The sequence below is a fragment of the Canis lupus genome, chromosome 22 (assembly GCF_003254725.2).
Source record: "Canis lupus dingo isolate Sandy chromosome 22, ASM325472v2, whole genome shotgun sequence".
Lineage (NCBI taxonomy): Eukaryota > Metazoa > Chordata > Mammalia > Carnivora > Canidae > Canis > Canis lupus.
The window spans coordinates 10,268,802-10,291,528 of record NC_064264.1 but is presented as its reverse complement, the minus strand read 5'-3'; the positions used below and the strand labels follow the sequence as shown (position 1 = coordinate 10,291,528).

The 22,727-nt window shown below is 40.9% G+C and overlaps 1 long non-coding RNA gene across 1 annotated transcript; it reads left to right on the top strand.

The window, feature by feature from the left end:
- The first annotated feature begins 2,122 nt into the window (after positions 1-2,122).
- Positions 2,123-21,089, top strand: LOC125753322 (uncharacterized). The gene is made up of 3 exons (XR_007404870.1): positions 2,123-2,222; positions 13,756-13,884; positions 20,950-21,089. It is a non-coding gene; the product is annotated as an uncharacterized LOC125753322 (long non-coding RNA).
- Positions 21,090-22,727: the final 1,638 nt, after the last annotated feature.

Here is a 22,727-nt window from a genome sequence, read left to right as displayed (position 1 = left end):
TGCTACAGGATAATGGTAATCATTCACATTTGCAGAACACTAGTGGCTTTCAGATTGCTCTTATACCCACTATCCTTCTGAATCTTCAACAACCCTGGAATGCATAAAGGCAAGGCACTCTCTCATTTTACAGATGAAGACACTGAGGGTCCAAGAGATGAAACAGCTGGCCTATGGCCAGCTAGCTTTGGGAATTCTCTAACTCCATTGGAGGTCTCCAACTCCCAGTTCAGGAGTCCTGCCTCACAGCTGTCATGAGAAAGAGCTCTACAGAAGCTTGGTCACAGGTTTGAAATTCAGCTCCACCACTTGCCTCAACGAGCTACTGCAAGAATCTCGCTAGGTTCTCTCCCTCTCCCTCTGGGTCTTACAGAAAGCTGGCATGATCTCATAGAGCCCCAGCTCAAACTAAGGTTTGTAAGTTTCCCATAGGGCCATGGCCGCTGGAAGCGCAGGAGGTGCTATAATTGAGTAGGGGAGAAGCCTGAGGCTCCTAGGGAAGTAACTGTGCAAGTGTGCCCGGTTAACCCTAGGACTGAGGGGCTTCCCCACATGAGAGACTTTCAGGATGAAGCCAGAAATAAGGACCCCCCCCACTGGAAGTGGGACTTTAAGTACAAAATTCAGGCAGTCCCAGGTAAACCAGGGCAGTCGGTCATCCCAGTTTTCAAAACTTCAACAAAGTGTCTTCAGAAACATCAAAGAGGTTTGAAATATCTCCCCTTCTATTTCCAATAGGCCCATCAATAGAAATTTGCCAAGAATTTGAAATGGGTTATGAAAGACCCAGTTGGGCCAAACATTAAAACTGAACTGACCCCTTCATTGAGCGTTTATCTTACTTTCAGTTATTTACTTATCTTAATCACTAAGTGTTTTTTGCTTAATAAAAGCTAAGTATTACAGAATACATTGTAATGCAAGCATTTGCCACCAAAGAACAAGAAAGAGAGAAAGAGAATGAGAAACAAAGAGGCATCTATACTTTAGCATGCAAAGGACACAGGATGCTATGTGAAGACAAAGAAATGACTTGGAACCCATGTGTGTCTGGGGAGGGCCAAGCAGGGAGTGGACATTCAGGAAAGGAATTGTGAATGGAGACATGTTTATGCTGATGGAACTCAGTTGAGGATACAGACGGAAGGGGGTGGCCCTTGGGCTGCACTAGAGCAGGACAGTCCCACCAAAGAACAAGCAGCACACAGGTAAGTAGGCAAGATGGAGCATGGTGCATTCAGAGGACAAGGAAATCAAGAAAGAAGCACCAGAAGGTGAACATGAAGGACTTTGCATCCCATGCTAATGAGTCAAGACTTTATCCTGTATGCAACTGTGAGCCACTGAAAGGACTTAAGCAAGACATAATCCCATATGCTTTAGAGAGACATTCTAACATCAATATGGAGAATAGATTTGAGGAAGGAAGGAGCAAGACTAGAATCTAGCAATACTGGAACAGTTTTTATAAACAACATGAGAAACAATGGTGGCCTGTGTTATGGTTAGTGGCTGCGAGGATGGAGAGAACTGGACGGATTTTAAAGCTATGAAGGTGGTGAAATAAACAGGATGTCGGGGTTGACTGAACATAATTCGTAAGCTAAAGGAAACTATCTAGGATGCCACTATACATAGAGCATATCTGTGTACAGATACACATATATCCATGATGAATTTGTATTTCTTAATATGAAAGCAGTTGTATGACAAATTTTAAACATTGCCTAAGCCATAAATAGGACAGCTTGGGATTCTGTGGCTGTTCCCAGCTATTACCTCTTAAAAATAGTCAGGCAATATGTGGTTATATGTGTAGCTCAAAACCATGCCTTGTATAGCTCAGTTAACAGCCGAAATAATGTTATCCTCATCCATTCATCCATCAACGGACATTTATTGAGGCCTTCTCAGAACCAGTGAGTAGACACTGGGGGGGGGGGGGGGAATGATAAAATGATGAATGAAACAGTGTCCTTGCCCTCAAGGAGTCCACAGCACAGTAGGGGAAACAGACAATAAAAAGACAATTACAGCACAATGTGATCAGTGACAACACAGGAAAACATGCAGTCATATGGGAGGACATAAAGGGAGCAGCTTATCCAGCCTGTGGGAGAATATTGGTCCACAAGGGCTTCTGAAAGAGATGATGATCATTGACTGTAGGCCTCTCCTAAAATCTGTTATACAATTCTACTTCATCCCATCTCCGTCTTCCAGTAAGTTCTTTACAGAGAATGACTGTGTCTTATTTATCACAGAACCTTGGGCAGTAGGTGTTCAATAAGACAGATGGATAAATGGATGGATGGATGGATGGATGGATGGATGGATGGATGGATGGATGGCAGACAGATGGTGGATGACATGAGTGAAGGGAATAAATGGGTATTGATCTGACCTCAAAGGATTAAGGAAGAATGGCCATCAATTCATGGAAATTACCAGGCAAATAGTGCTTTATGGTGAAAGGGGATTTATTGAGAAGGTACTGGATTAAATGGGCCATGGGTTCAATTTTGTTTTGTGGAGTTTGACCCTTATCAGTTGATTCTTGTTGTTTAGTATTTATTGAGCCAGATTTTCTCTGTACTTAAGCTACTCTCTGGGAGAAGGTTAGACACTTCTGGAAACTGCATTAACTCTTTCAAGCCACTAGGGTACTATTCAGTGAATTACTTTTTGGTAATTAACGATGCTGCAACACAGAAACACAATGTGTGGGGATATGGAGAGCTAATCTCTCTGCCTGCCTTCTCCAGCTGCCTATTTCTGATTACTGAAGAGATAGGGCGCAAATATGTGAGGATTACACAATGACAGTCAGTCCCGATTTCATATAAGAACCAAGGGAAGTCTCCTCCTGAAGCCCATGAATTCTTCACATTAGAGAACAAAGATTAGCAGGATCAAGTGACTAAAGCACTTAACGGCTCTAATCCTCATTCCTGCACAAATTCACTCTGTGGTTTTGCACTTATCTCCTTCAGACTCTTTACCTTCTTTGCCCCTCTCTGTGCATCTGCCGGATGATAAGAGCAGTTCTGGGCTCTGGACAACCTGTATCTGTCATCTTTCTTCTTCTAATATAAAAAGAAAAAAAAATAGAGCTAGGTTTGAATGACTTCCTTTTTTTTTTTCATACCCATATAGAAGCCTGAAATCTACTCATTAAATAGAAATGGTCCTTCCCCCATCCCGTCTCATCCCTTTAAAGCCAATGATATGTACTTTCCGTCTGCAAACATCTTACGCTGCTAGTTTGCATCTTTAATTACCCAGCGCACCGGTCTTGTTTCATATGACTTACAACATGCAGTTCTGCCCTTAGTTCATTTAAGCAAAATCATCCCTGGTTTGAGCCAAGATGTATTCAATATACAATTACCTGGTGGGTCAGGGCTCTGCCGTTTTGTCATTTTTACTGGCATTTTCTCCATTATTGCTAAGTACTGAGCAGTATAAGCTGTCAGAGCCACATGGCTGGCCTGAAACTTAATTTTCCTAAATTGCACAATTCTTCAGAAACAGCTTACACCCTCCTCCCCCGCCACCCCAGCACAGTTCCCTGGAGGGAGAACTAGGGGCAAATAGGGTTAAACTTCAAACCGAGTTATATAGAGCTTACCAAGAGCAACAGTGGGAGGAAGCAATTAAGCAGAAGTTGGGTTTGCAGGCTGCATGAGACTTCTGGAGACAATGCAGATTCTGAGTCAAAGTGGCTGCTCAAAAGCCTTTAAGTAGCAAGAGTTCTTACAACATGACATGCTGGGGTAAAAGGCAGCGGGCAAGACGAGGGAAAGCCTGCTTACCGAGAGCCCATTGTGTGGAAGACGGTGCACTAGGGGGTTGTTATATGCAATAGGGCATTAATTTTGATACTAACCTGCTGAGATGAATATTTTTATCCCCATTTTATAGGTGAGAAAAGAGAGGTAGGAGGTTAGTGGACTGACCAAGGATACACAGCTGGTATGTGGGACAGTCTCATTCAGATCTAGTTCTCCTCAAACCACCCACAGTATTTGTTGCATGAAACCACCCTAGAGAGGGTGGAAAGCAGTCTCTCTGACTGAAAGTCCTGAGAAGTAACAGAGGAATGCAATGCCCAGAGCCCAGCTTTCCTCTCTCTCCCTGCTGCTAGCCTCAGTGTTACACACCTACTTCCTACCCTCCCTCCAGGTGATCTGAGAGAAACCTCACCTTGGTCTCTTCCTATTCTGGATAACTCTTAACTCCCTGCACTTACTTCTCATGAAGAGAAGCCCTTTGAAGTCCAGTAGGTCACCCAGTCCCTATCACCTGGAGAGTTGGAAAAAGATATGACTCAGCTTAGCCTCTTCCTTTGTATTAACCTCAAAGAGAGGCCGTCTGTTCCAGCTTCTAAGGAAGAGTAGAATGAGATTACTGTCTGTTCCCTTAATCAGAGGGGCTTAGTGAGCAAAATGCAAACCTCATAGCCCATTACAATACCTGTACTAATTAAATTTGGTGATAGACTGGCAATTTTTCCATACCTATCCTCTGTGGAGTTTACTGTTAAAGGACTTCGAGTTTTGAGAGCTGGTTTTAACCAGGTTTATTAGTCTGCTTTCAGTTGAGTTGAAGCTGGAAACTTATTATTTATTTTTTATATTTATTTATTTATTTATTTATTTATTTATTTATTTATTTATTTATTTATTTTTGAGGCTGGAAACTTAGACCACAGATTTCTACCCACTGGGGACCTATCTGAATAGAAAAAAATAGGGCAAGCCCAGAGATGGAACCATCCTGACCACATATGTTCTGTATCTTTCACTTCTACTCAGATGACATCTGAGTAGTTCAACAGTTCACAGCTCGTGTGGTTCTGGGCCGTGGCAGGTGCAGTGTTGTGGTCGCACCACCCATTCCCTTCCTCTGCGCCACACCTTTTCACAGGTATATACATGCATATGCTTTGGGTCAACCTGCAGTCCCAAACTGTGTAGTAAAGAATTAGTTCTACCTAATGAAAGGTCTGACCTTTGTCCCAGCTCCTTAAGAGCCAACTTCTAAACTCTGGCAATTTCCAGAGTGACAAACATGTCTTTATTTTGGGGGACAGGCACTCGGGCCACACATAATAGTGTTTGCTAATGCAAGACACCTGATGGTTGATGCTAAAGAGATTACGCAGGCAGGGCCAGCCACGCAGACAGGGTTGGCTGCTGACTATTAAGGTTGGAGCTGACTATGCCAGAACGACTAACCATGGGGTTAGACAGTTGGGGCTTGGGCCACATGAAATCAACTGACCTCGGGGAAGGATGAACAAGAAACTGAGTTCAACTATGTGGTCAATAACTCAATCAGTCATGTCTACATAATGAACTTCAGTAAAAACTCTGGACACAAAGCTAGTATGAGCTTCCTGGGTTGAGAGTTCTTTGCCTACTGCCACTCACTGATGCCAGGAAAATGTTGTGTCCCCAAGGACCTGTTTGGAACCTTCCCAGTCCCAGAGTCTGCCCTAGGCAAATATTCTTTTGACCAGTAATGATTTGTATCTTTTTGCTATAATAATCCTGCAACTGTAAGCATGGCACCTTTCTGAATTCTGTGTTGTCCTAGTGAATTAACAAACTTCAGGGATTCCATGGGGGACCCCCAAATTTGTAGCCAGCTGGTCTGAAGTGAGGGTAGCCCATGGTCCCCCAAACTTGCAGGTGCTGTCAGAAATCTGGGGCAGACTTGGCAATACTTCTCTAGGCTGTGTTCTTCACCTCATTTGGCTGACTCTGGGCCAAACACACTCTGGGAGTAATTCTTTAAATCTCTTTCCCCTTGCTTTTTCTCCTGGCCCTGAATCCCCCCTCATGTCTTTCTCACTTTCTAACTTTACCTCCTCACAGCACTCCTTGTAGTATCCCGAAATGGGTCTTTTCCTAGGAGCACCCTAAAAGTCAAAGACAAAAACCTTTTATCTATGATCACAACTCCCTCTGTCAAAAAAAAAAACAAAAAAAAAATTTTTTTTAGAGAGAGAGAGTACACATAAGAGGGGCCAGGGGAGTGAGGGTGCAGAGGGAGAATCTTAAGCAGGTTCCATGCTCAGCTCAGAACCCCACACAGAGTTCAATTTCATGACCCCGAGATCATGACCTGAGCCAATATCAAAAGTCGGACACTTAACTGACTGAGCCACCCAGGTGCCCCCCAAAAGAAAATTGTATGGTTGGGACACCTGGGTGGCTCAGTGGTTGAGCATCAGCCTTTGGTTCAGGTCATGATCCTGGAGACCCAGGATCGAGTCCCACATCAGGCTCCCCACAGGGAGCCTGCTTCTCCCTCTGCCTGTGTCTCTGCCTCTCTGTGTGTGTGTCTCTCATGAATAAATAAATACAATCTTTAAAAAATTGTTTGGCTGACTCAAATAGCAATTAATGAATGGCGTTATTCATCTCACACACATCAATAAGCATCTGAAGACAAGGGTAAGGGTATCCCCGAGTGCAAGAGAAGCAGGATTGGAGCTTGACAGAATGAGGGGAAGAATGTGTATCTCCGTGTCTTGCTCAGGTAGCAGTTTTCATCTTTAACTGCTCTGACACTCACAACTGGAGTGTGGCTCAGGATCACTGGTACGATGTCATCCTGATAACTGAATGGTCCTCTTAATGTTTCTGCAAGCTTTGGAGTTCATGAGTTAGTTAGGGTTGGGGGCAGAAAGGGTAGCAAAAAAGGAGAAAGGGAAAAAGGAAGGGTAACAGGGTCATAGGCAAGGTCAAACGGCAGCCCTCTATCATGTCTGATTTAGTCTTTTTAAGCTTCCTACACATAGGCCCTCAACATCTAGAGATTTACAAGCTGAGGTCCTCCCCCGCCAGTAGCCCTCAGGACTCCTGCTTCCTCCAAGCAGGCATATACTCACTGGTGTTCCTGTGCAGGGCTAGCTCTTGCCACCATGAGATTGCAGCCGAAGTCCCCATGGGTCTCTGTGCAACATAAGCGATGCATGGCTTGTCCTCTGGGACCTCTGATGTGACACACAGTGCCTTGTTGACATTTTCCTTGGAGTCTTGAAATAAGTCTTGTTGGCTGCCAGGCTCTCTGAGCTTTAGGGACTGTGATTCTGCATTTCTGTATTTTCTGGGGAAAAAAAAAGAGACCCATTGCAGTGCCAAGGCTATTACTCACTCACTCATTCACTCACTCACTGCACCACTGCTCCTCCGATGGCACCCAGGCTTCTGAACACAGCTTCTTCTCGCCTTTTCCTCTCCCTCTCCAATCAGGACAAGCACAGTTACTGAGCTGTTGCAAGCTTGCAGCACGAAGGACTTGAATGTCCCTAAATACCTGTGCTGCTTGCTTTGCACTGTTTATTTTGCAGGGAATGGCCAATTCTCTGTACAAGATGTCAGATTAGCCTTCCATGTAGGCAAATGGGAGAGCTGGGAAAGTAACATTCACAGATACACACACACACACACACACACACACACACACATACACACACTTGCAAAACAAGAGAGAAAAATCTGAAGTGAAACTTCTGCTATTATTAAACATAATATGGAATCTAATACCTCTACTGCCACTGCCCCTTTGCAAGCCAGACAGAAGGATCCAACCTTCCTTTAAACAACTGTGTGGCCTCGAGCAGGTTGTGTGACCTCCCCAGGCCTCAGCATCCTCATCCATCAAACTTACAAATGATCTTTGAGGTCCCTTTCAGCTCTAGGTTTTCATGATAAAAAAAAACAGGCAGAAGAATCTGCACACACCCCCACCCAGAGGAGCAAGGACCAGCAGTGGAACACAAACTGGAGCAAGGGAAGGAGGGTCCTCCGATGTATGGCTGTTGTGAACAGAGTCAGAGCCTCCTTTTTCTCATAATGCACTGCCTTGCCTAAATGGATTCCGATCACCTTGGCTCTGAAAAATATATTAAATATCTGAGAACTGCTATTATTCTAAGTGATGAAATGCACCACTAGAATAGACTTTCCATTGCAACCGACTGGACTGGCCACACTGTCCTTAATAGCGGGCTCTCCAGCCACCGCCTGAGTAAGCATGAAAGGCCCTGAGAAAGGAGAGATGCTTTTTACTTAAATGAAATAAACAACTATAAACCGTGAGAGGTCATTGTAATAATGGAAGGGCAACTGGAGCTGATTCTATTAAAATTACCTTTCTTCGTTGACATTTCAAAGTGCAGTCGTCAGATACTAGTATTTACACGAAACATGTAATTTGATATGCCAGTTGCAAATATCTTCACACTCGGGCACTGAAAATCCCAAAATGACATTCAGAAGTTTTCCCTGCAGTGTCCTGGATGTACTTAAGGTCTGTTGTAACTTTCGTGGTTTACAAAACCCTTCTGGATTGAATCTGCACTTTTGCACATTCTGGAAAGCGAAGAGAACATCAGCTCTGTGAAATATAAAGAAGAAAGCAAAATAAAAAGTAATTAGCACCTTATGCCAAAGATGCTGAAAAGTTTTCAGTTCGAAAGGACCCCTGAGATCTATCCAACTTCCTCATTTGCAGAAGGGAAGGCAGTGGGAAGGTGTTTACACCGGGAGAGCATGCATCTCCTTCTTGGGAAGGTCTGAAGTAAAGTTTTGCTTTGTTCTTCCAAGAAAATAAACATTTCTGGATTCCTTCCCGCTTTAGCTTTGCATCGACTCAGTTCTAAGTCCCGCATTCACATCAGCCAATATTCTATATTTCAACTTTTAATCAGATTTTGCCAGATTTTAATCCTCAGCCCCAAAGTAGGTGTGGGGAATTGGGCATTTCACAAAACCGCTTACTATGGGCCAGACCTCATGCTAGATACTGGCAGGAATCCCCATCCTAGTCAAGAAGATGCACATGCACACAAGTGACAGAGGAATGTTGGTTGGAAGGGTAACAGGTGTAGACACAGAAGAGACCAAGTCTGCTTAAAGCAACTACAGGTCTTTCCTACAGGCCTCTGTATTTTAAGATGTACAGAACGCTCGATGCATTCAATTCCTAACCACCACAGACTGTGATGGAAAGCCCTCTGCAGAGACGTGGTGCCTATACGCACTGTGCAAAGCCAGTGCTGAAGCTGAAATATTAGGAAAAACCCATTCTGAGAGATGACCCACAGGTAAAAGGTCATGAGGGCACAAAATTTATTCCATAAGGCCAAGTATGATGCATTACAAGTACCTACCAACTTTCCACTGACTACTATCTCACACAAAATCCAAACACACCAAGAACGCCCATTTGGGAAACATGTTTCTCCCCACTTCCCAGCAGCGCAACTTGCCAGGCATCAAAGGTCTTGTCTGCCTGCTTTGGCTGTCTGGCCGGCAACAGAGGCACAGCAGACCCAAAAGGGAGGAAACAAAGGGTGAGAATAAAACACGTTTCTGTCAGCCAGACGGCATAGCTTTCCCTGAATCCACAGGACTGCTGAGAGGCAGTAGAGAACTTTAAAAATCAGGTTGACACTTGCTATTTAGGATTGCAATAGAAAGTCCATTATATTAGTTGTTAACATTCTGAAGAATACTTAAAAACAGTAATCTATTTATAATTTCTCATCTAATATAGCACCATTATTTCTGGAAAGCTTGCAGCAAGACTAAAATGGCCTTATTCCAACCACCAAAATCAATTCTTCTGTACAAATTTGATATAGGCAGCCTTGTGTACCATTTGAAACAGCTCACTGACCTGTGAAGCTTGGCATTTGCACCATAAAATTTAGACCTTATTTGATGAAGTTATTGAACACTGTACTTACCTCATCTAAGGTTTAGAAGCAATCGTACATGCTTTCGCTTTTTCTCTTTAGGAGGAAGTTTTGGATAAGTGGCAAATCAAGTTGTTTGTTCGGATTTGGGTAAAGACAGTCTAGACTGCATTTAATGAAAACCATAAGTTAATTTTGAGTGTGATCCTGGAGGCTCATTGCCAAGTGGAAATGATGGAGATTATTTTTAAAAGGCGATAGAAGTGGGGGGGGGGGACATAATGCAATATCTGAACAGAAGTCTATTTTCTTCACTCGATTGCTAATTAAAAGTTTATTTTCATATACTCTCATCTAAAAATTTAGGGGAGATGAATGATACACACAATCTAGCTACTGTGTTACATGGGGATAATAAAGAATAGGAATATTTACCCTTCTTAAGATCTCACTCTACGGTGATCTATACATGAGTGAATCTCTGCATTTTTCACTGCTATATTGCAGCCAATCATGGACATTGATTTTTAATAGTAAAACAAAAGCAACCTCACAGCAACAGATATGCTCACTTCTAATCTCACCACAGACTCCCATAACTGAACATAGCTCCCAAATGTATGATGATTGTGGTCCCAAAGTCCAGAAAACCCAAATATTGGCCAGAGTCTGGCAAAAGAGTCAAAATTTTTAGGATAATGCTGAGATTCCTGTTTGGTGGACATGATTTTTTTGAAGCTTATTTTTTTTTCTAAATTTGATCACATTAATTGAAATTTGACCAAAATAGACACTTGATAATTTGGATAAATCCTAGGGCTTCAATCCAATAGGCAACTGCAGAAATGTAATCGTACCCATAGATCATTTCTGAAATTGTGAGTTTTGTTTCTGCAAATCTTCAAACTGGGCCATGTTGTTAAATACGGGTTGCTTACTAATAGAATTCTCAGTCTTCCTTCCCTATTAGATTCACTTTGAGTCTGGATACACACATCTTTCACGGGAAGCATGGACATTGTGGGGCAACAGTAAGATGATCTCTAAGACCATGGAAATAATAATAAGGTTGTCCTCTTAGATCTGCACTTTAAAATTAGCAAATAGAAGAATCGGAATACTGGCTTACGGACCACCAGGAAGAGGCATAACATCTCTCAGGACAGAAAGCTTGCCCATCACCTACTGGAAGCTGTTAGCCAGCTACATCCATGAACCCGACAGGGACTGTCTCTCCTTGCTGACTCTAAGGGCACTGAAATGAATGCATCATGTGGTCACAGCCTAACGCTAAAGAACCTGCAGACAGAAGTAACTCCTTCCAGTGCCATGATTACTAAGCAGCTGCTGACTATTTGGCTTCCTATGTAGCTTGCATGCCATACAACACTCTGAGCACTTTACATTTATTATCTCATTCAGTCCTCTAACAGAACTAAAAGCTTAGCCACTTATCCGAGGTCGCACAGCTAGTTAGTGGAGAAGCCAGGATCTGAACCTAAGAATCCTGCATCTGGAATGTGTACTCTTCACAACTATGCTCTTAAGAATCTGATTTTAATCCTTAGAGTTGCTGTGAGCTTTGATATCACTAATGAGTATCTAAGATCTGTCATGGCTGAAGCGCTGATATGATCATATTTCCACCACTGAAGGGCTACAGCTAACCCCAAGATCAGAAACAATTCCCCAAGGAAACAGCACACCACTGGGTGTTGGGGACCAATGGTCCCCAGGAAGCATCTCCACACACTGCTCTGCCTCTGCACCTTTACTTTTACTCTTCTCACTTGAAAGGATTAACTATGTTCTTGCTTTTTTTATTGTAGTTTCAATCTGATTGTGTTCAGGCTGTCCCTTGACTAAGGTAGTTGTGATTCCCTATATCGCTGGCAATCCAAGAAGTTGGATTTCTTGTGTGGCTTAATTCAGAATGTCAATGATCAGCCTCCTGTTTATGTGAACCAAATCTCCAGGCTCTTTTTGGAGATTTTCCAAATATCATCCAAACTATAGATAGTTAACGACACAGGCATGAATGTTGATGGGAAGTCACAGCATGAGAACCAGCTCCACTGTACTCTGCATGGAGACTGAGTTCAATGTCCTTCTATTTTGACATAAATAAACAAAGTCTTCCTCCCCTATCATTTTGATTTCTTATTCCTTATCTGACATAAAATTAGTTCGTCATTACACAGATTAACTCTCTCAAATGCCTTGGAAGTATGTAAATAGATACTACTAATTCTCAAGTCCTCATTAAATAACTAAAACATACATTTCTGAAAATGTAGCATCATGCTAGTGTGTGGTAGTTGCCTACTGACTCCATTTTTTGATATGTTTTTGATAATACATTAGTGTGATTTTAAAAATATAAAGTGCCCTACAGACAGTGCTCATCATAATTCTACACTTCCCAAAATGTTCTGTAGAACATTAATTACATACAATGTTAGTAGAGCTAACCTGGAAGGAAAAAAAAAAAGTTTTAAAGCCTAGTAAGCATTGGAAACACTAAGTTAAGTGGGTCTCTTTACTGCGTGACATCTAAGAGTCTTTAATTTTTTATAAATTAAATTAATTTATTTATTATTAATTTGCTAAATTTATTATTATACACTGTGAATCTCTAAGGGAGAATAACAGAACATACCAAGGTTTCTCTAACTATCTGTGGTGAAGGATGGGTTCTGGGTTCTTTTTCCAGTTCATACAGGAGTATGACTCTACTAAAACTATCATAAAAATAATAAAATTAATTTACTAGAAAATGGAAGCAAAAACAATAAATAATAAAATAAATATAATCCATTTTTATTATTAGATTTTTTAAAGATTTTATTTATTTATTCATGAGAGACAGAGAGAGAGAGAGAGAGAGAGAGAGAGAGACAAGGCAGAGGGAGAAGCAGGCTCCATGCAAGGAGCCCAACATGGGACTCAATCCCGGGTCTCCAGGATCACGCCCTGGGCTGAAGGCGGCGCTAAACCGCTGGGCCACCTGGGCTGCCCATTTTTATTATTAGATTTAATGGAGGTGAGATTATATCAAATTTCTACTTACATCTCGAAATGCTTATTATCAGTTTTTGCTTGTATCACATCACAGACAGGAAACAGAGTGTGGACTGGCATCAGTTCTGGACCACACTTGGAGTAGCTGCACATAGAATTCACCACACATATGTGATCACAAATCTTTGATCCAGATAATATAATGAATCTGGTGTTCAAGGAAACATGTGTTGAAAAATGCTGCTTTATTTTCAAAATCTGTTTTGTTGCTTATCCCAGTTTAATTGCCATAAGAGGAAAATCATCTAAATTGCCAACGAGGTAAGGTTCAACGTTGTTCTCGTAAAACAAAGAGGTAAACAAGGTCAAAATGAATTAATGTTTGGGCTTGGCATGCAAAGGTGTAGAAGAAGGGGCGAGGTAAGAAGGAATGAAAAGGCATCTGCCTGGTCATTGTTCTCTACTGATACCTGCCAAGTCCAAACAAAGCAAAAGCTAGTTAGAAGAAAAAAAAAAAGTGTGCAGCACTTGCTTGAGTTAGAGTTCGTTTAAATAAATTTCCATAAGGAAAGAGTCTCCCCCTCCTCAAGGTAATAACATTCTGTACAAACCCACAGGGGTCATGCAAATTTCAACCAACTTGATTCTAGTTTCTCCTCTAATCATTTTGGATCAATCACTCACATTTTGAGTTGACTACTTTGTACCTACTAAAGTGTCAGATTCTATATCTTTCAGATTCTCAGCCTGTTTTGTAATATAAAATTTAAATAACAGGTTTCTTTAGAGCTGCTGGTGTTTTGCCTAAGGTTTTGTTCCTCATCAGAAATGTTAAAATTATAAAATCATAAAATACAGTTTTAAGAAATGTGCCCTTGTCTGGGAAAAAAGATTAATTGAGAAATTCAACTCCAAGTTGGAGCCAGTGTAAGAATCCTAAAAAACAAAAGCAAATAAATTCTGTTGATGTTGTACTTTGACATTGTTGCTGAAACCCAAACCCAATTACTTGAATGTAGTTTCAGGTCATAAAAATGAACACTTCCTACAGCAAAATGTTTTAACCAGAACTTCAGCGTAGAGGAAAGGTGTTTGTGGTGGTCTCTCAGTCTTCACAATGGTTTTTAAGAAAAATGGAACCTTGCACCGTAAGTACTTGGAAAAGACACTGGAGTAATGATAATTATAATTGAAATGTGTATCACAGTAGATGAAATGGATTATTCAGCTGTACAAAGAGAAAACATTCTTGAAACCTAAATGAACAAGTCTAAGACAGGGACAGTAGTGTCAATATTTGAGGTCAAAATCATCACTCATTATCCTTTTACCAAAGACTGCCTCAGTAGGCTGGAAATCCAGAGCCAATAACTGAGTTGGGGGGGGGATACTATTATTGAGACTAGCTCCACTTATCTAGAAAGCTAGGGAACCCACAAGTAAACAAGTAACCCACCTTGGTTTCAGGTGACCTTTTCTCTCCAGCACTGGTCTTACTTTTGCTAATGTCCCATTTTAACACCAGAAAAGGTCATTGTCTTACCGCACTCAGGCACAGGAGAATTGATAATGATGATGGAAATTTCACCTTCCCCACAGAGTCAAACTATGGCACAAGTTGCTTGGCATTATGATGTAAGCAGAGTAAGCCCTGTAGAAAAAATATTATATGCCCTGACACTTGAGAAGTAGCAACATAACCCACTTTGTCCTCCAAATTTCTCTCCCCCTAAATGCTATTATCTAAAATGCTCAGCTTTAAAATTACTATTCATATTAAGATACAAAGTCCTCATAATATCAGTATCTTCTACTAATACTTTAATGGGGATGATATTTTTAAATATATAAGCCTGACTCATAGCAGGGTAAAAAGGCATGGGATACAGAAAGTATAGGGATGGCAAGGAAGGAGGTGAGAAGTCTTGCATCCATTGAGCACTGAGTGGTGAGACAAGACAAAGGGAAAAGAACTTCCTAGAGGCTCCGAAGGACATCATAAGGGGAAAGTTAGGGACCATAGACAAGATGCATCCATGTGTGGCTCCGCCTGAAGATCACTCATGTGAAGGGCCTCACCCATGCTGGTACATAGCAGACATACAATAGTAATCTCTTGCTCTTTCTTCTCCTAGGGAAGACCTCCATCTAGGGGATTGGTTTCTATCATAATAAACCTGAGCTGGACTTTTCTGTTTTGTAATTTGAGATTAAGGTGCACTTAATAAATATTACCTTCAAAGGGAGGGGGAAAGGGCGATTTCAGATATTATAATACAGCTCAGTTGTATTTTTATTTCATGTTTATTCACACTTTCTTTTTTTTAAGATTTTATTTATTTATTCACGAGAGACACAGAGAAGAGAGAGGCAGAGACATAGGCAGAGGGGGGAGACTGATGCAGGGACCACAGGATCATGACATGAGCTAAAGGCAGATGCTCAACCTGAGCCACCCAGGTGCCCCTTTATTCACATTTTCAAAACAAGTGTGTTGACAGTGCCACTCTGAGCCTGTCTAATGTGTTGCTTACATGGACATTAACTCCCTTTGTCCTCCCAACATAGTGCTCAAGTAGGAAAAGAGAGGTTGCATAATTCCATTCAAGACGTGAGGAAATCCCAGGTATAGAATGGGTAAGAAAGATCAGGCCTCAGAGTTAGATTAAGAACCCTTGGTCACCATCATCCCAGCCAGTGTTCCATTAAACCACAATTTCCAGCCTTAAACATTATGTGCAATGCATTAAAGCCATTTACACAGCGTTGGGTCCAGATGGGATGGTTTTGAAGCACTCTGAAGGACAAGAACTAGGGTCTTATCACTGCTATTGTCACAGGAGCCATCAATAAAGTCTCACATGAATTAGACACTGAATATTTATTTGTTACATCTTTGAGTATGTAAGAAGAGAAGCTGCTGAGGAAGAGTTGGGGAAAAACACGAAAAGCATGGAACTTAGCAAGATATTTTTAAAATGTTATCGTCTGCTTGCTTCCTGCATGCCAGGCATAATTCGTTTATTTGTATGAAGTCATTTAATCCTGGAGATATTATTATCTCCACTTTATAGGTGAGGAAGCAGAGTCAGAGAGAGGTGAAGGGATTCAGCCAAAGCTACAGTGCTAGTAAGTGGCCAAGCTGGCAACTGAATTCCCATGTTTTACACTCTAGAGAGACTGATCTGATTTCAAATTAAGGACATGAAATTCAGAAGCCATTCTATACAGTGTTTTTCTCATAGCTGGAGCTGGGTTTCAGTAGAGTATCTATCCAGATTAATAATGAGTGAACAGAAACCCAAGGGTCAATTATAGGAGTTTGAGTCTAAAAACACATCGTGTTGGGTCAGCGAATCCCAATGCCAGTGATGGGTTTCACCACATCATAAATATATAATGTACAGAAAATAGAAGAAAACTCAATGGCCAGTCAATGATTGACATTATAAAGAACATATTTGGGATTTGGAGAATAAGTGGAGAAGAAAAAGGTGAAATATTTAAGACCTCAACTTCTCCTTTACCAGTGAATGCAGGTGTGAGTGATTCAAACCTTCTTAGTGTGTGCCACAATTGTGGAAGATGCAAAAAAGTAGGAATCATGCTTCCAAAATATGGGAGACACGCTTCCCAATCCCTAGAAGTTTATAATTTTTAACAGGAAGTCAAGACGCATGCACAAATAACTTCAAAAAAAGGCAGGATATGATAAATGCTCTGAGACAGTCCAAATGAAGTACCACAGACCTTTGTGGGGCAGATCAGAGAAAACAGTATACAGAACATGGACTTTGAGGTGAGTCTTGAATAGAGATGGGGAAGATGGGAACATTCCACAGAGTGAGAAGAGCAGACGCCAAAATGCCATTTTATAATTGACAAAATAGGAAATAATTCAGAGTGATTCAGTGTAGAATTATAGAGTGAAGAACGTCCAGCCATTCATTTATTCATTCATTCATTTAATATATTTTTATCTGATGCCAACTACATCTCAAACATTGTGTTAGGCATTGCGGATGAATACATGGTGACCTTTTTCCAGTGGAAGAGGCAGATGATAAGGAAGAAAAACAAAGAAAGTGATTAAGTTGAGGTAAATGACCTGAAGATTGCAAAAGTACAATGGTTGTGCAGTGTGGAGAGCCCATAATGCCAGACAAAGGCATTTAATCTTCCTTCTCTAGGCAATGCGAAATCACAGAGGGTTTCTGGTCAGAAGTGTGAGGGGTGGTGACAAAGTAGATTTTCAAGACACTTGATCTCAGGATGGAATATAGAAGAAAAGATCGGAGCAAGGGAATTAATCAAGAGGCTACCACACTAGCCCAGGCAGGAGTTAATGAGGGGCTGAAATAAGGCAGTGGATGTGGAAATTGAAGAGTGTGCATGGGAGAAAACGCAAAGGAAATAAACACAAGCCTTGGTGGAGAATCAAATATGGTAAATGAAGGGCAAGGAGGAGACACATTTAGTACCTGCTCAACCAAGGATAACAATGGTGCCACTAGCAATCTGTGGAACCAGAAGAAGATGACTTTGAGGTTAAAATGAAGTTATAATTCTGATAGAGTATCTATTTGAAAATGCCTAATAGTCTATCAAGAGCGAATATCTGAGTTCCTATTTTCTATTAGGCACTGTTGTAGATGCTTCCAATGAGTAGGTAAAAAGTCTGTAATTTGAGGGGATCATGAGTGGCTCAGTCAGACTCTTGATTTTGACTCAGGTTGTGATCTCAGGGTCCTGGGATCAAGATCCACATTAGGCTCCATGCTCAGCAGGGAGTCTGCTTAAAGATTCTCTCTCTCCCTCTCTCTTTGTTCCACCGCCATGCACTCATGCACACTCTCTCTCAAAAATAAATAAATAAATATTTTTTTTAAAAAGCCTACAATTTAAGTAATAAATCTGAGCTGAAAAGAGAGCTGCATGGAAATTACTCATACAGGCATGATTGTTGAAGATTTAAGAAAACATGATGATACTGAGACACATCCAACAGTACACGTCATTGGGATCTCTTTTGTTTTTAACAGAATTATTTTTCTAGGCTAGAGACAAAGGATAATGCCAGTTACCTGCAGAAATATTTTCCATCAGGGCCACACTTGGCTTTTCGTGTGACTCTATATCTAATGTGTTTGCCTTAGGAGCCTTCGACTTGCACTGGACTTGCATACTCCTGCCTCTTTTGTATTCTCTCCTCCTGCATGCAGTACTAGAAGGCCAGAGAAAAATAACAGTTTTACTGCCAGGATATGAGAAGTAGCTTTATTACATCGTTTTAAAGCTATTACATTCTACTTACTTGCTTTTGGCATTTATAAATATTAATTGAATAACTTACCCTTTCATTTAAAAAAAAAATTAGAAGTTGGGGAAAAAATTCAATTTTCAGCTATCCATGTGATTGTTTGTGTCTATCCAGGTAAAGAGGGGCAACCAGGACATCAGTGTCCACCTGTGGTTGTTCACCCAATAGTAGACAGGACTCAGATGGGGCAAACAGCCTCTGAAGTCTGGCTTGAAAATCTATTCCCATATTGCCAGTTTTGATTCGGATGTAATGTGTAAGATTTGCTTGAAAGTAATTACCCATGGGGACCACAGAGGATAGAGGTGAAGAGGAAGCAAGATTGCTTGAAAAATACTTGTTGCAGCTGGGTAATGGCCAAATGGGGGTTCATCATATTTCCTACTTTTGTTTGTGCTCCCATTTTTCATAATAAAAGAGTGCATTTTTTCATTTTAAATATATTCCTTGAAGTAGTTTCTGGGCTTTGGTGCTGCACCCCTCTGAAAGAATCAGGAAGAGAATGCAGAAAAGCCAGTGTACCCCAGAGATGTATGCTGAGATGGTTGCTAAGTTGCACCTACTTCGCGGGAGACTTCTGAGGGTGGACTGAGTGCACACCTGTACCCCCACATTCTCGAGAAGAATCATAATGGAATAACACAAGCACTGTACAAAAGGAAAATTGATCTAAAAGTGCATTGTGAACAAGAGGTCAATCTTCATTAGTTGGGAACACTGCTGAATTTCTGAAAGATAAACAGAAGCATATTAAAGTTTCACCTGAGCAGAGGTAGGCTTAGGGGAGGGCTGCAGGGAACACAGAAGTCATTCTTTGTCACAGAAACCTGAAGAGGCCTGGACTCTGAAAGCATGGGAAAGGGAAGACTATCAGGATAACTACACGTCTGTACAGCACAGTTGTCTCCCCATAACTCGGCACAGAGATGCTAACACTAGTGGTATTGGCTCCAGAGGAAAGCAGGAGATCAGTCCTCTGAAGAACTTGATTAAGCCATCTGGGGTGACTGAGGCTAACTTATCTGGCCTCCAGACATTGAATTTGAAACCCTTTTGGGAGGTTTCCACTGCTTTGGAAGAGCAGCCCTCTTGAGGGAAGCACACCCCCACAACATCACGGGGAAGCCCTTAACTCTGAGGACAGCTACTTAACTCTGAGGACATCAATATTAACATTTGAGGAACTCCAGACATTGTAGAAAAAGATAAATGTAAACATGCTGAAAAAAATGATCCCAGAGAAAATAGAGATAATTTAGGAAATAAAAGATAACACTTTAAATCTACCTAATAACCTCAGAGAGATTTGAAAAGATAATCAGCCTTAAATTAGGAGAAGATACTATGAACAATAGAAATCTGAGAGAACTCAAAATGAATATTTTGATCAGAGGGATGAAAAATTCAGAGGAAAACGTGGAAGATAAAGGTGAGGCAATCTCCCAAAACACGGAGCAAAATTGCAGAAAGATGAAAACTTCATTTTCAGAGATCCAATATTCATATAATCAAAGTTCCAGAGGAGAAACTAAAAAAAAAATCAAAGATAAATAATAATTTTCAGAAAATAAAACTAAAATTTCTAAATGTGGGAAAAATAAAGTCTTGTTTGAGAGAAAACCACTGACCTTAAAAAAAACAAAAACAACAACAACAACAAAACAACCCTACACCTAAATACAGCCCCATAGAGTTAAAATGTTATACCTAGACAGTGTAAAAGAATGGTCTAGCTGATAAAAGTTGGGCAAAGGAAAACATAAATCTTATTATATGTAATAAAGAGTCAAGAGCCTGTTGGCTTGAGACCTCCTCAGAGGTTTCCCTGATGTAATCTGAAATCAGCCCTGCCAAGCTCTGAGGACAGGCAGAGAGCTTGAAGGAGGAGACAGAACTCAGGTTGGTAGGTGGCAGGTTGAATGAGCAAGAGAACCTAGCAAGACTCGTCTTGGGCAGCAGCAAGATAGTAGATCTATCTCCAATTTCTGCCAACCAGAATCTTTAAGTTTATACAGAGGCCCTACCTGAGTTCAGTTACATACCAGTGCAGAGGATTTCAACAACACATCACTATCCCAAGGCTACATTCTTAGAGCGGCTTCAGGGAATGGGGAAAGCACTGGAGCACATCTTCCAAGTGCAGGCAGGGGTCAGAGAGCCTCCAGTTGCTAAGGAACCAAGTAATTGGTCAATTGGTGGTTACATCTTCTCCATGACCTCCTCCAATAGAGACATTGCTTACATTTACCCGATGTATCAAAAAAAAAATTGACTCAAAAAAATAGACTTGAAATCTTAAAGGTAGCTAGTAGAAGATGCAAAAATAAAAAATACTTAACAAAGCGATAGAAGTAAAAGGAAAGAAACACACCGGCTTGGGTAAGCATGCTATATTCCTGTATCTTTCACAGCAAGGTGGCCATCGATACTGTCCAAAATCTATAAATCAAGGAATTGAAGTATAAAAGCACAGTATTCTGAATTATAAAGATTACCACCCAAAAACTAGAAATAGCCAGAAGAATTATTCATAGAAACAGAAAGAGTGGGCATGTTAGCTTCGGTCTTCCCCCAATGGCTTGTTCCACTTCTTCAGATTGCCAATCTCCACTTTCTCCTGGGGGCCAGCATCATGGCTGTTGTTAGCAGCTCTACCCAGAGTTGTAGGGAAGTGGATGGAGGTGGTTATCTCTGGGGGATAAACCTGGGGATGAAGGATTCAGGAAAGGGTGGGGGAGCACAAAAAGATGTACTTTATAACCTGAAATATATTTTATATGTGCCTGAAATATATTATATATGTCCAATTTAAATGGAAAAGCTCTCACCACTGGATCAAAAATATCTGAGCTTACGAATCTTTTTCAAATGTCTGAACATATCACTGATATAGGCTGTTGGAAGCACATACCGAATATCACCATGATTCAAGAAAACACTAAGCCCGTGACAGCAACGACTGCAAAAACCAAGTCACTGTAGGCAAGAATACTCACAATGGAAACCAGTGTCACCAACGGGTGTGGGCAAGTATCACAGGTATTGCAGTTAAATATTTGCTACTGCTTTTTGGTTGTTTGTTTCATGAATCATTTTTCATATTTGCAATGCATAAAAATAAATTATGTTTTGAAAATAAAATGTGTACATCTTAACTAACAGCAAACATCACCATAAAATATATAAATATATGAAAATACAGTGACAGCCTATTAGTGAGCAGAGAAAAATATACATATGCAAACAGAAACAGATTAATACATTAAAATACACTGACCTCCTATTACTGAGAAGAAATAATGCGTGCATATGCAAATAAACACAGACTTTAACAAAATAATACAACATATGCAGGAGATGACAATTAGCAGCTTATAAAATACCAATGCTGAATTACTAAGACACATCTGAAATAAGATTGCTAACCTTGAACAATCAATACTTTAAAGGCACAATCTGAAATGTTAGTGAGAAGAGGAAAACAATAGTAATATTAATGCCAACATATTTGATTTTTCCAACACTGGAGCTATTGATTATTTCCCACGGCACATGGGTTAGAAACAACCATTTGTCTGATATAATTTTATTTCAGTTATTATTCCCAACAGCTACTTTTTCAAACAGTGAGTGCAGAATAAAAACCCTATCTGAAAAGTTTGGCTGGCTTTCTTCCAGTGGGTTGTCATAGACAAAAATCTCAAAATAGAAACCCATAAAGATCAATTTGAGCAAGCAAGGCCACTGATTTCGGGAAAATCATACCTTAAATTTGGGTCAGCATTTATTTAAACATCTCTGAGTCCCTCCCAAATTGGCAACCCAAAGTCCACAAAAAACAGTGCTGGCCGACCATAAAAGGGTTGCACACAGAGAATTATGACGAGCCCCAGAGAAGGCGTTCTATTTGTCTGGGTCCACTAAGTTTCACTGGAGTCCAAGCAGCCTTTTGAAAGATAAATGCCTTATTTGAGATAGGGAGGCTGGCTGATGGAGGCTGATAGAGATGACAGATCTGGACCAGCTAGCATTCCAGCGTTAGAAAGCATCAAAGCCTCACTAATCCTGACAGCTCTGAGCTACCCCAGTGTCTGCCTTTCTCCCTCCCTCAACAGAGTGGTATTTCTAGCAGCCAATAGCCGCCCCTAGAAATCATCAAGATCCGTCTTCTCAATGGTTCCCTCTCACTCTTCTCCAGGGGTGGAACCCCACTTACCATTTGCATATTCCTGAGAACCTGTTATTTTAGAGTTATCTAAAGGTTAATATTCTTTCACCTATTAAAAAGAATGCTGGTCTCAGTGATGCAGGCTTGCAGCCAGGCAGCCCACACTATAGCTTATTTGCTGCCTATTTTAATAATAGAATCATGCCATAATGAAACCTTTTTAACGTATGGTAATTTAATTGCAGAAACCCTGTCTGTTTCAACAAAAGCCTTCTTCTATAAGTAGCTTTAAAGATTAAGTTATGGGAGGCGACTCTCATGCTATCTCCCAGCGGATGTGTATTACATTGCATTACATCCCTGCCATTCTACACTGGCACAATGGCAGTCTCGGATCTCCTTAACTCAGCTCTGAAATTAAAACTTGGGTTTATAAACCAATGAATCCTTCTGCACAGTTGAGGGAGTTAGCTTTCAACTAACAGCAGAACTTAATATTCTAA